The sequence below is a fragment of the Macaca mulatta genome, chromosome 3, assembly GCF_049350105.2.
Source record: "Macaca mulatta isolate MMU2019108-1 chromosome 3, T2T-MMU8v2.0, whole genome shotgun sequence".
In the NCBI taxonomy this organism is placed as follows: domain Eukaryota; kingdom Metazoa; phylum Chordata; class Mammalia; order Primates; family Cercopithecidae; genus Macaca; species Macaca mulatta.
Window position 1 is genome coordinate 190249674 of NC_133408.1, and position 12032 is coordinate 190261705.

The 12032-nt window shown below is 39.5% G+C and overlaps 1 pseudogene; it reads left to right on the top strand.

Moving 5' to 3' along the window:
* The first annotated feature begins 8186 nt into the window (after window positions 1–8186).
* Window positions 8187–8756, top strand: LOC714046 (U6 snRNA-associated Sm-like protein LSm3; annotated as a pseudogene).
* Window positions 8757–12032: the final 3276 nt, after the last annotated feature.

The window sequence follows — 12032 nt, forward strand, 5'->3', positions numbered from 1 at the left end:
CAGATGAAGATTCATGAATACAAGCCGGCCCTAACATGGACTTAGGGATGGAATTCCCACTCCTTGAATAAACCCCCAAACCCTGAGAAAATAATTTAAAGGTCCTCAAGATGGTAGTGACCCCTGACACCTGTCAGAAACAAATGCAAATTCTGCCTGGAAAAATTTACCTTCAACTGAGCCCTTAAATGATCTGCATGACTATATTTTTTAAAGTGACACAAATAAATAGAAAGCAGAAAAAAAAATATGATTATAAATTAAGTTTATGAGTAAGTGCAATAAATATAAATGGATAAAATAGTCCATTTGAAACATAGACTGTATTTTTATAAAACTCATCCATACGCTATTTACATGAAATACAACTAAAGCAAAGATACAGAAAGATAGTAAAAGGATGGGGAAAAAAAAACAAATTAGTATGGCTCTATTCAAGAGCATTGCTAGAAACAAAGAGGCCACTCGTGGTCAATCCAATCATCATTCTCTCTTCCTTACTAACAGAAATCCAGTTTTGTTTTGTTTTTAAGTCGCTACTGCCAGCCTTCCTTGCAACTGAGGATTGCAACGACCCACACTCTCAGCCAATGAGAAGTCAAGAGAATTCACTGGGAACAGAAAGAATTGGTTGGTTTCCCTAATTTCTGCTCTCTGCTTCCTCGCCTTCTCCCAGGAATCAGGACTCCATACCTGGCACTGGAGGAGCCATCTTGTGGCTAAGCAGGTAATAGCCACAAGTTGGAAATGATACAAAAGACAAAGGAGGCTGGACCCTCAACAACATAATTGAATACGCCCAACCAATCCTGGATACTTACCTTTGAACAGCTCTATATGACAGAAAGTAAATGCCTTGCTGGCTTTTTTTAAGGAAAAATTTTTTTTAGTTTACAGTAGCAACAACACTGTAAGATACTTAGAAATAAATCTAGATACTCAAGACTGGTAAAGAAAATCATAAAACTTTATTGAAAAACATTAATGAATACCTAAATTAAATAAAAAAACACATACCATGTTCATAGATGGGAGGACTCCATTTTGTAAAGATGGCATCTCCCTCCAAATTTATGCATAAATTCAGTGCAATCCAAATCAAAATCTCACCAGAGTTTTATTAGTATTTGATTGGCCAATTCTCAACTTGACACAGAAGATCAAAAAATCAAGAATGTCGGTGCGTTCCAAGATGGCCAGATAGGAACAGCTCCGGTCTGCAATTGCCAGTGTGATCATCACAGAAGATGTGTGATTTCTGCATTTCCAACTGAGGTACCTGGTTCATCCCATTGGGACTGGTTGGACAGTGGGTGCAGCCCACTGGTTGGACAGAGGGTGAGCCAAAGCAGGGTGGGGCATTGCCTCACCGGAGAAGCGCAAGGGATCGGGGAATTTCCCTTTCCTAACCAAGGGAAGCTATGACAGACTGTGCCTGGAAAAATGGAACATTCCCGCCTAAATACTGTGCTTTTCCAACAGTCTTAGCAAACAGCACACCAGGAGATGATATCCCACGCCTGGCTAGGAGGGTCCCAAGCCCACAGAGCCTTGCTCACTGCTAGCACAGCAGTCTGCGATCAACCTGCAAGGCAGCAGCCTGGCAGAGGGAGGGACATGCGCCATTGCTGAGGCTTGAGTAGGTAAACAAAGCAGCCAGGGAAGCTTGAACTGGGAGGAACCCACCACAGCTCAGCAAGGCCTGCTACTTCTGTTGACTCCACCTCCAGGGGTCAGGGGGCAGGGCATAGCTGAACAAAAGGCAGCAGAAACTTCTGCAGACTTAAACCTCCCTGTCTGACAGCTGCAAAAAGAGCAGTGGTTCTCCCAGCACACCGTTTGAGCTCTGAGAACTGACAGACTGCTTCCTCAAGTGGGTCCCTGACCCCTGTGTAGCCTAACTGGGAGACACTTCCCAATAGGGGCCGACTGATACCTCATACAGGCAGGTGCCCCTCTGGGATGAAGCTACCAGAGGAAGGATCAGGCAGCAATATTTGCTGTTCTGATCAGGCAAACAGGGTCTGGAGTGGACCTCCAGCAAACTCCAACAGACCTGCAGCTGAGGGACCTGACTCCAAAATCCCATCTGTAGGTCACCAACATCAAAGACCAAAGGTAGATAAAACCACAAAGATGGGGAGAAATCAGAGCAGAAAAGCTGAAAATGCTAAAAACCGGAACGCCTCTTCTCCTCCAAAGGATCGCAGCTCCTCACCAGCAATGGAACAAAGCTGGATGGAGAATGACTTTGACAAGTTGACAGGCTTCAGAAGGTCGGTAATAACAAACTTCTTTGAGCTAAAGGAGGATGTTTGAACCCATCGCAAGGAAGCTTAAAACCTTGAAAAAAGATTAGACGAATGGCTAACTAGAATAAACAGTGCAGAGAAGACCTTAAATGACCTGATGGAGCTGAAAACCATGGCACAAGAACTACATGACGAATGCACAAGCTTCAGTAACTGACTCAATCAACTGGAAGAAAGGGTACCAGTGATTGAAGATCAAATTAATGAAATAAAGCAACAAGAAAACTTTAGAGAAAAAAGAGTAAAAAGAAACAAACAAAGCCTCCAAGAAATATGGGGCTATGTGAAAAGACCAAATCTACATTTGATTGGTGTACCTGAAAGTGACAGGGAGAATGGAACCAAGTTGGAAAATACTCTTCAGTATACTATCCAGGACTTCCACAACCTAGCAAAGCAGGCCAACATTCAAATTCAGGAAATACAGAGAATGCCACAAAGATACTCCTTAGGAAGAGCAACCCCAAGATGCCTAATTGTCAGATTCACCAAGGCTAAAATGAAGGAAAAAATGTTGAGGGCAGCCAAAGAGAAAGGTCAGGTTACCCACAAAGGGAAGCCCATCAGACTAACAGTGGATCTCTCTGGCAGAAACTCTACAGGCCAGAAGAGAGTGAGGGCCAATATTTAACATTCTTAAAGAAAAGAATTTTCAACCCAGAATTTCGTATCTTGCCAAACTAAGCTTTATCAGTGAAGGAGAAATAAAATTGTTTACAAACACACAAATGCTGAGAGATTTTGTCACCACCAGGCCTGCCTTACAAGAACTCCTGAAGGAAGCACTAAAGATGGAAAGGAACAACCAGTACCAGCCACTGCAAAAACATGCCAAATTGTAAAGACCATCGATGCTAGGAAGAAACTGCATCAACTAACCGGCAAAATAACCAGATAACATCATGTCAGGATCAAATTCACACATAACAATATTAACCTTAAATGTAAATGGGCTTAATGCCCCAATTAAGAGACACAGACTGGCAAATAGGATAAAGAGTCAAGACCCATCAGTGTGCTGTATTCAGGAGACCCATCTCACGTGCAGAGACACACATAGGCTCAAAATAAAGGGATGGAGGAAGATCTACCAAGCAAAGGGAAAGCAAAAAAAAGCAGGGGTTCCAATCCTAGTCTCTGATAAAACAAACTTTAAACCAACAAAGATCAAAAGAGACAAAGAAGGCCATTACATAATGGTAAAGGGAACAACTCAATAAGAAGAGGTAACTATCCTAAATATATATGCACCCAATACAGGAGTACCCAGATTCATAAAGCAAGTCCTTAGAGACCTCCAAAGAGACTTAGACTCCTACACAATAATAATGGGAGACTTTAACACCCTACTGTCCATATTAGACAGATCAACAAGACAGAGGGTTAACAAGGATATCCAGGACTTGAACTCAGCTCTGCACCAAGCAGACCTAATAGACATCTACAGAACTCTCCACCTCAAATCAACAGAATATACATTCTTCTCAGCACCACATCACACTAATTCCAAAATTGACCACATAATTGGAAGTAAGGCACTCCTCAGCAAACATAAAAGAACAGAAATCACAACAAACTGTCTCTCAGACCACAGTGCAATCAAATTAGAACTCAGGATAAAGAAACTCACTGAAAACCACACGGGTACATGGAAACTGAACAACCTGCTCCTAAATGACTACTGGGTACCTAACAAAATGAAGGCAGAAATAAAGATGTTCTTTGAAACCAATGAGAACAAAGACACAACGTACCAGAATCTCTGGGACACATTTAAAGTAGTGTGTAGAGGGAAATTTATAACACTAAATGCCCACAAAAGAAAGGAGGAAAGATCTAAAATAAATACCCTAACATTACAAGTAAAAGAACTAGAAAAGCAAGAACAAACACATTCAAAAGCTAGCAGAAGGTAAGAAATAACTAAGATCAGAGCAGAACTGAAGGAGATAGAGACACAAAAAACCCTTCAAAAAATCAATGAATCCAGGAGCTGGTTTTTTGAAAAGATCAACAAAATAGACTGCTAGCAAGACTAAAAAAGAAGAAAAGAGAGAAAAATTAAATAGACGCACTAAAAAATGATAAAGGGGATATCACCACCGACCCCACAGAAATACAAACTACCATCAGAGAATACTATAAATACCTCTATGCAAATAAACTAGAACATCTAGAAGAAATGGATTAATTCCTGGACACATACACCCTCCAAAGATTAAACCAGGAAGAAGTTGAATCTCTGAATAGACCAATAACAGGCTCTGAAATTGAGGCAATAATTAATAGCCTACCAACCAAAAAATTTCCACAACCAGATGGATTCACAGCCAAATCCTACCAGAGGTACAAAGAGGAGCTGGTACCATTCCTTCTGAAACTATTCCAATCAATAGAAAAAGAGAGAATCCTCCCTAACTCATTTTATGAGGCCAGCATCATCCTGATACCAAAGCCTGACAGAGACACAACCAAAAAAGAGAATTTGAGACCAATATCCCTGATGAACATCGATGCAAACATCCTGAATAAAATACTGGCAAACTGAACCCAGTAGCACATCAAAAAGCTTATCCACCACGATCAAGTCAGCTTCATCCCTGGGATGCAAGGCTGGTTCAACATATGCAAATCAATAAATATAATCCATCACATAAACAGAACCAAAGACAAAAACCACATGATTATCTCAATAGATTCAGAAAAGGCCTTTGACAAATTTCAACAGCCTTCATGCTAAAAAATCTCAATAAACTAGGTATTGATAGAATGTATCTCAAAATAATAAGAGCTATTTATGACAAACCCACTGCTAATATCATACTGAATGGGCAAAAACTGGAAGAATTCCCTTTGAAAACTGGCACAAGACAGGGATGCCCTCTCTCGCCACTCCTATTCAACATAGTGTTGGAAATTCTGGCCAGGGCAATCAGGCAAGGGAACGAAATAAAGGGTATTCAATTAGGAAAAGACGAAGTCAGATTGTCCCTGTTTGCAGATGACATGATTGTATATTTAGAAAACCCCATCGTCTCAGCCCAAAGTCTCCTTAAGCTGATAAGCAACTTCAGCAAAGTCTCGGGATACAAAATCAATGTGCAAAAATCACAAGCATTCCTATACATCAATAAAAGAAAAACAGAGAGCCAAATCATGAGTGAGCTCCCATTCACAATTGCTACAAAGAGAATAAAATACCTAGGAATCCAACTTACAAGGGATGTGAAGGAGCTCTTCAAGGAGAACTGTAAACCACTGCTCAATGAAATAAAGGAGGTCACAAACAAATGCAAGAACATTCCGTGCTCATAGATAGGAAGAATCAATATCATGAAAATGGCCATACTGCCCAAGGTAATTTATAGATTCAATGCCATCCCCATCAAGCTACCAATGACTTTCTTCACAGAATTGGAAAAAACTGAAGTTCATATGGAACCAACAAAGAGCCCACATTGCCAAGACAATCCTAAGCAATATAACAATTCCTCCTCCCTACCTCAGAGGAAATATAACAGAGTCCCCAAATGGGAATATAATCTCCTTTGTTCAAACTTCTAGAATGGGCATGAGGAAAACCAGAGCTATATACATCATCAGTGGGACTGACTATGCAGACACCATAGAAGGTCATGAAGTGGCCTTTGGCAGAGACTGGTGTTGTTCTCCCAATTTTCATTCTTTCTTCCTTTATTTCTTGTAGTAGGTCCCCCGGAAAAAAAAAACTGGGCACATAGCTTCTTGGAATGGAGACTAGATTTCCCAGCCTCCTTTGGTGACTTAATTTTAAGCAATAAGATTTAAGAGGAAACAGTGTGTGCATGTCCTGGGAACATCCTTTAAGAGAGAGGTGTCCTTTGTCCCCATGATCTCTTTTGATGCTTGGAGTGCAGGTGTGATAGCAGCACTATAGTGAATGCTTATAATTTTATTTGTCTCAGCATTAATTTTGAATATTAACTGGACTTTCCCATACCAGCAGCAGGGCTCAGTTACCCTCAATACAGTTTCCAGTTCCATACTTTATCCCAGTTCTCCTGTGTGGCCAATCCAGATAGCTGCCTTATACAACTGCCTCCTGGTGACCAGCTCACTATGGGTCAACTGCATATACCCTGCTCCACTAGCCCTGCTGACCCCCACACCCTGTATCGACTGTGCAGACACGCTTCAGTGACCACCTCTGCATGCTCCTGGAACTCATGCCTGCTTGCTCTAAATCCACCAACTAAAACTCCCTGTGGGAAACCTATTTAAATAATGCCCTGGACCCAATAAAGGGATCCCTTTCTCTCTGTCCCTGCCTGTGCTCCCTGACCTCCAGGCATGCTGTGTAGCCCCCAGGGTCTGCAACTACTAAAATCTCTTAAACTTTCACATTGTGGCTGTGTCATTGAAGCCATGCCTTAAATCTGACCCCAATGGCAAGCCTACCCCAAAGGGACCCACGCAAGTGGATGTCCTGCTGTTCTTCTGTCCAGACCTCTGTTAGCTGCTGCAAGCCAAATTGATAGAAAAAACTGTTTTGAATGAAGCGATTCATTTAAAACATGGACTGGACTGGCACAGTGGCTCACACTTGTAATCCCAGCACTTTGGGAGGCCGAGGCAGGTGGATCACGAAGTCAGGTGATCGAGACCATCCTGGCTAACATGGTGAAACCCTGTCTCTACTAAAAATTACAAAAATATTAGCTGGGCGTGGTGGCGGGTGCCTGTAGTCCCAGCTACTCCGGAGGCTGAGGCAAGAGAATGGTGTGAACCTAGGAGGCGGAGCTTGCAGTGAGCCAAGACTGCACCACTGCACTCCTGCCTGGGCGACAGAGCGAGACTCCATCTCAAAAAAGAAAAAAGAAAAAAAAAAAAAAAAAAAACATACAAAATTAGCCAGGCGTGGTGGTGCATGCCTGTAATCCCAGCTACTCGGGAGGTTGAGGCAGGAGAATCGCTTGAACCCTGGAGGCGGAGGTTGCAGTGAGCCGAGATCATACCATTGCACTCCAGCCTGGGCAACAAGAGTCACAAGAGTGAAACTCCGTCTAAAAAAAAAAAAAAAAACATGGATCTAGAGCAAGCTATCTTGGGCCATGAGGTGATTTAGGAATAGTATCCATTCACTGAAGAGCAACAGGACAGAGTGTGACCTACGCACAACATACATACTAATCCTGGGCTGCCTGCCTAGATGTTGATGTGTGAAAAAAACTTGGGTTCGTTTACATATTCTGGCACTCACTGCCAGACAGAACTCTAATTAATAAATTTTCACCTCAAAAAGATCATCCTAAAGGTGCAAGCAGTTAACAACAGAACTTCCAAGTACATGGAACAACTGTGGATAGAACTGAAAGGAGAAGTTGTCAAATCCACAATTATAGCTGGAGACACAACATTCCTCGCTCAGTAATAGATAGAATGAGTGGACGGAAATTAGCAAGGATATAGAAGAGTTGAACCACACCATCAACAGCTGGATCTCATTGCATTTGTAATACAATCCACAACAATATCAGAATACACATTCTTTTCAAGTGCTCATGGAACATTCACCAAGACAGTCCATGTCTTCAGTCATAAAAAAAAAAACCTCAACAAATTTAAAAGAATTAAAATCACCCAGGTTACATTCCCTTAACCATAATGAACTATAAATCAACAAATGAAAAGGAATGGGAAAATCTCCAAACACTTGAAAATTAAACAACATATTTCTAAATCACTCATGGATCAAAGGAGTTTCAAGGGAATTAGAAAATATTTTGAACAGAACAAAAATGAAAATTTTTCCTAACAAAATTTGTAGAATACAGCTAAAGAAGTGCTTAGAGGAAAATTCATAGCATTAAGTATTTGTATGAGAAAAGAATAAAGGCAGGGTTTGAAACATGGCAGACGATGTAGACCAGCAACAAACTACCAACACTGTAGAGGAGCCCCTGGATCTTATCAGGCTCAGCCTAGATGAGCGAATCGATGTGAAAATGAGAAATGACCAAGAGCTTCGAGGCAGACTACATGCTTATGATCAATATTCAAATATGATCTTGGGAGATGTGGAAGAAACTGTAACTACTATAGAAATTGATGAAGAAACATATGAAGAGATATATAAATCAATGAAACGGAATATTCCAATGCTCTTTTTCCGGGGAGATGGCGTTGTCCTGGTTGCCCCTACACTGAGAGTTGGCTGAAACTAAGAATTTGTCCTGTATGGAAAACAGGAGACTTTGTACAGTGGCCTCTCTAAATGTGCAAAACATTCAAAAGAGAAACCTGCATACATTTTGATATTAAGAAATAATTCTGGGATTCTTCCACGCCTGGAATGAGTTGATTTGCAGATAACTCACAAATTCTTAAGCAAAATGGTATTTTCATTTTTCTCAAGCTCTTCCAATAAATATGATCACCAAGATGCAGAAAAAAAAGAATAAGAAAGTTCTTAGATCAATAATCTAAAATTTTATAAGAAACTAAAATAAAAGAGCAAAATAAACTCAAAATTGACTCAAAGAAAAATAGAAGAAAGAAAATTATAAAGAAGATAAATGATTAAACAGAAAAAATTAGGGAAATCAATGAAACAACTGCGGGTTTGTTGAAAAGATTGATACATCTCTAGTAAGAATGTCAAAAAATTACAATAAGAGAAACTGGTCAGGCATGGTGGCTCGTGCCTGTAATCCGAGGACTTTGGGAGGCCAAGGTGGGGAGATCGCTTGAGCCTAGGAGTTTGAGACCAGTCTGGGTAATGTGGCGAAACCCCACCTATACAAAAAACACAAAAATTAGCCAGGCATGGTGGTGCACACCTATAGTCCCAATTACTCTGGAGGCTGAGGTGGGAGGATCACCTGAGCCCAGGAAATTGAGGCTGCAGTGAGTCCCACAATCGCACCACTGCACTCCAGCCTGGGCAACAGAGTGAGAACCTGTCCAAAAAGAGAAAGAAAAAGAAAAAGAAAATAAGAAAAACTACAGAAATTACCAATATCCAGAATGAAATGGGGGGATATCACTACAAGCCCCACATACACTAAAAGGATAATAAGGAAATATTATGAACAACTCTATACATGGAAAGTCAACCACTTAGATGAAATAAACCCATTCCTCAAAACCCATGAAATACCAACTTATCCAATATGAATTAGCTGACATGAATGGTGCTACATCTATTAAAGAAATTGAATTTATAGCAAAAATCTTCTGAAAAAGAAATCTCCTGGCCTGGATGGTTTTACTGGATAATTCTACCAAATAGTTAAAGAAGAAATACCACTAGTTCTACATAGAAGAGGAAAACTTCCAAACTTATTTTATGGGCTCAACATCACCCTGAGACCAAAATCAGACAGTACAAATAAGGAAAAGCTACAGACCATCCCCCATGAAAAGTATAAAGAAGAAAGACCACATGATCATATCAGTTGATGCAGAAAAATCATTTGACAAAATTCAACATCAAAATATGATTTTTTTAAAAAAAGTCTCAGTAAACTAGACATAGAGAGAAACTTCCTCAAGTTGATAAAGAGCATCTATGAAAACCCTGCAGTCGACATTATACTTAATGGCGAAAGACAGAATGCTTTGTCCTAAGATAGAGGAAAAGAAAAAAATGAGTCCTCCCAGCACTTCAATCAATATCATACTGGAAGTCCTAGCCAGCACAGTAAGGCAAGAAATGAAGAAGGCATATGGATAAAATAGGAAAAAGAAAAACTGTCCCTATTTTAGGTGACATAATTGCCTATATAAAAAATCCCAAGGAATTTGCACACACACAAAGCCCTACAGCTAATAAGTGACTTTATCAAGGTCACAGGATACAAGTCAACACACAATAAACAACTGTACTTGAATATATTTATAATGCACAATTGATAAGCAACATTAAAATATATTTACCACAGCTACAAAAAATTAAATACTTAAATGTAAGTCTAACAAAATATTACAGGATCTGTATGATGAAAACAAATACTAAGGAAAGGTATCAAATAAGACCTTACTAAATGAGATACATACTGTGTTCATGGGTTGGAAGATTAAGCATAGTAAAGATGTCAATTCTCCCCAAAGTTTTGTATAAATTTAGCACAATTCAAACCAAAATCCCAGCAGAAATTTTATGTATATATTAATATACATATAAACATATATAGAAAGAGAGAGAAAGAGAGAGAGGGGAGCTGATTTTGAAATGAATATAAAAAAGCAACTAAACCACAACAGCTGAAACAATTTTGAAGATAAAGAATAAAATTGGTGGAAACACTCTTGCATGTTTTAGGAGTTGCTATAAAGCTACAGCAATCAACACATTGTGGTACTGGTGGAGAGAGACACACATCCATCAGTAGAACAGGATAGAAAGAAAGTCCTGAAATAGTCACACAAACATGGCCAAGTGATTTTTGATAAAGGTACCAAAGCAATTCAATGGAAAAAGGATAGTCTTTTCAACTAATGTGAACAGGGGTTGACTCGAGCTCCAAGCTGGAAAACCTGTTTCCCAAATTCTGTGTCCTGGAGTTGATAAGGAAAGACAACAATACTAATGGTGTTGGAACAACTGGACATCTACATGCAAAAATTAACCTTGACATCAATCTCATAGCTTACAGAAAAATTAATACAGAAGGCATAATAGACCTAAATGTAGAGCATGAATCCATAAAACTTGTAGAAGAAAACACAGGAAAAATATCTTCTTGACCTGAGGTTAGGCGAAAAGTTCTCAGACATGACACTAAAATACAGTTCACAAAATAAAAAAAGTGATACATTTGATTTCATCAAAATTAATAACTCTTCATCTACAAAATACTTTATTAAAAGACAAACTATATGCAAGAAAAAAAAATTTGCAAACCATATACCTGGTTAAGAACTTCACCAGAATATATAAATAACTCTCAAAATTCAACAGAAAGCAAGCAACCCAAGTTTTAGAAATGAGCAAAAGACTTAGACACTTCACCGAAGAAGATGCACGGATGACAAATAACTACATGAAAAAATGATCAACACCACTAGGCATTAAGGAAATACAAATTAAAACCATGATCAGATGCCACTACACACAAATTAGAGCAGGTCAAATAGAAAACACAGACAATACCGGATGTTGGCCAGAATGCAAAACGGTACAGTCACTCTAGAAAATGCTTTGGCAGCTTCTTCCGAATTTAACCCTACATCATATGACTCAGTGATCACGCTCCAGGATATTTACCCTAAAAAATTAAAGCTCATGTTTACACAAAAATCTGTATGTGAGTGTTTATAGCAGCTCCATTTATAATTACCAAAAAACTGGAAGCAACACAAATGTCCTCGCATGGGTGAATGGATAAACAGGAACATCCATACACTGGAATACTACTAGCAATAAAAGGAATTAACTATGGACACACACAATCACATGAATGGATCTTAACGTCACTACACTGAAGTAAGGAGGCCAGTCCCCAAAGGTTGTATACTACATGATTCCACTGATATGATACTCTCAAAAATGAAAAACTATAGTGATGGAAAACAACTCAATGGTTCCCCGTGGTTAGGGCTGGGAAGAGCATATGACTGAAAAAGGGACAGCCCAGGGAAGATTTGGGTGGTGACAATACTGTTCTTTATCCTGATCATGGTGTTGGTTACATGAATCTGTACATATGTTAAAAATCACAAATTGTACACAGAAGAAAA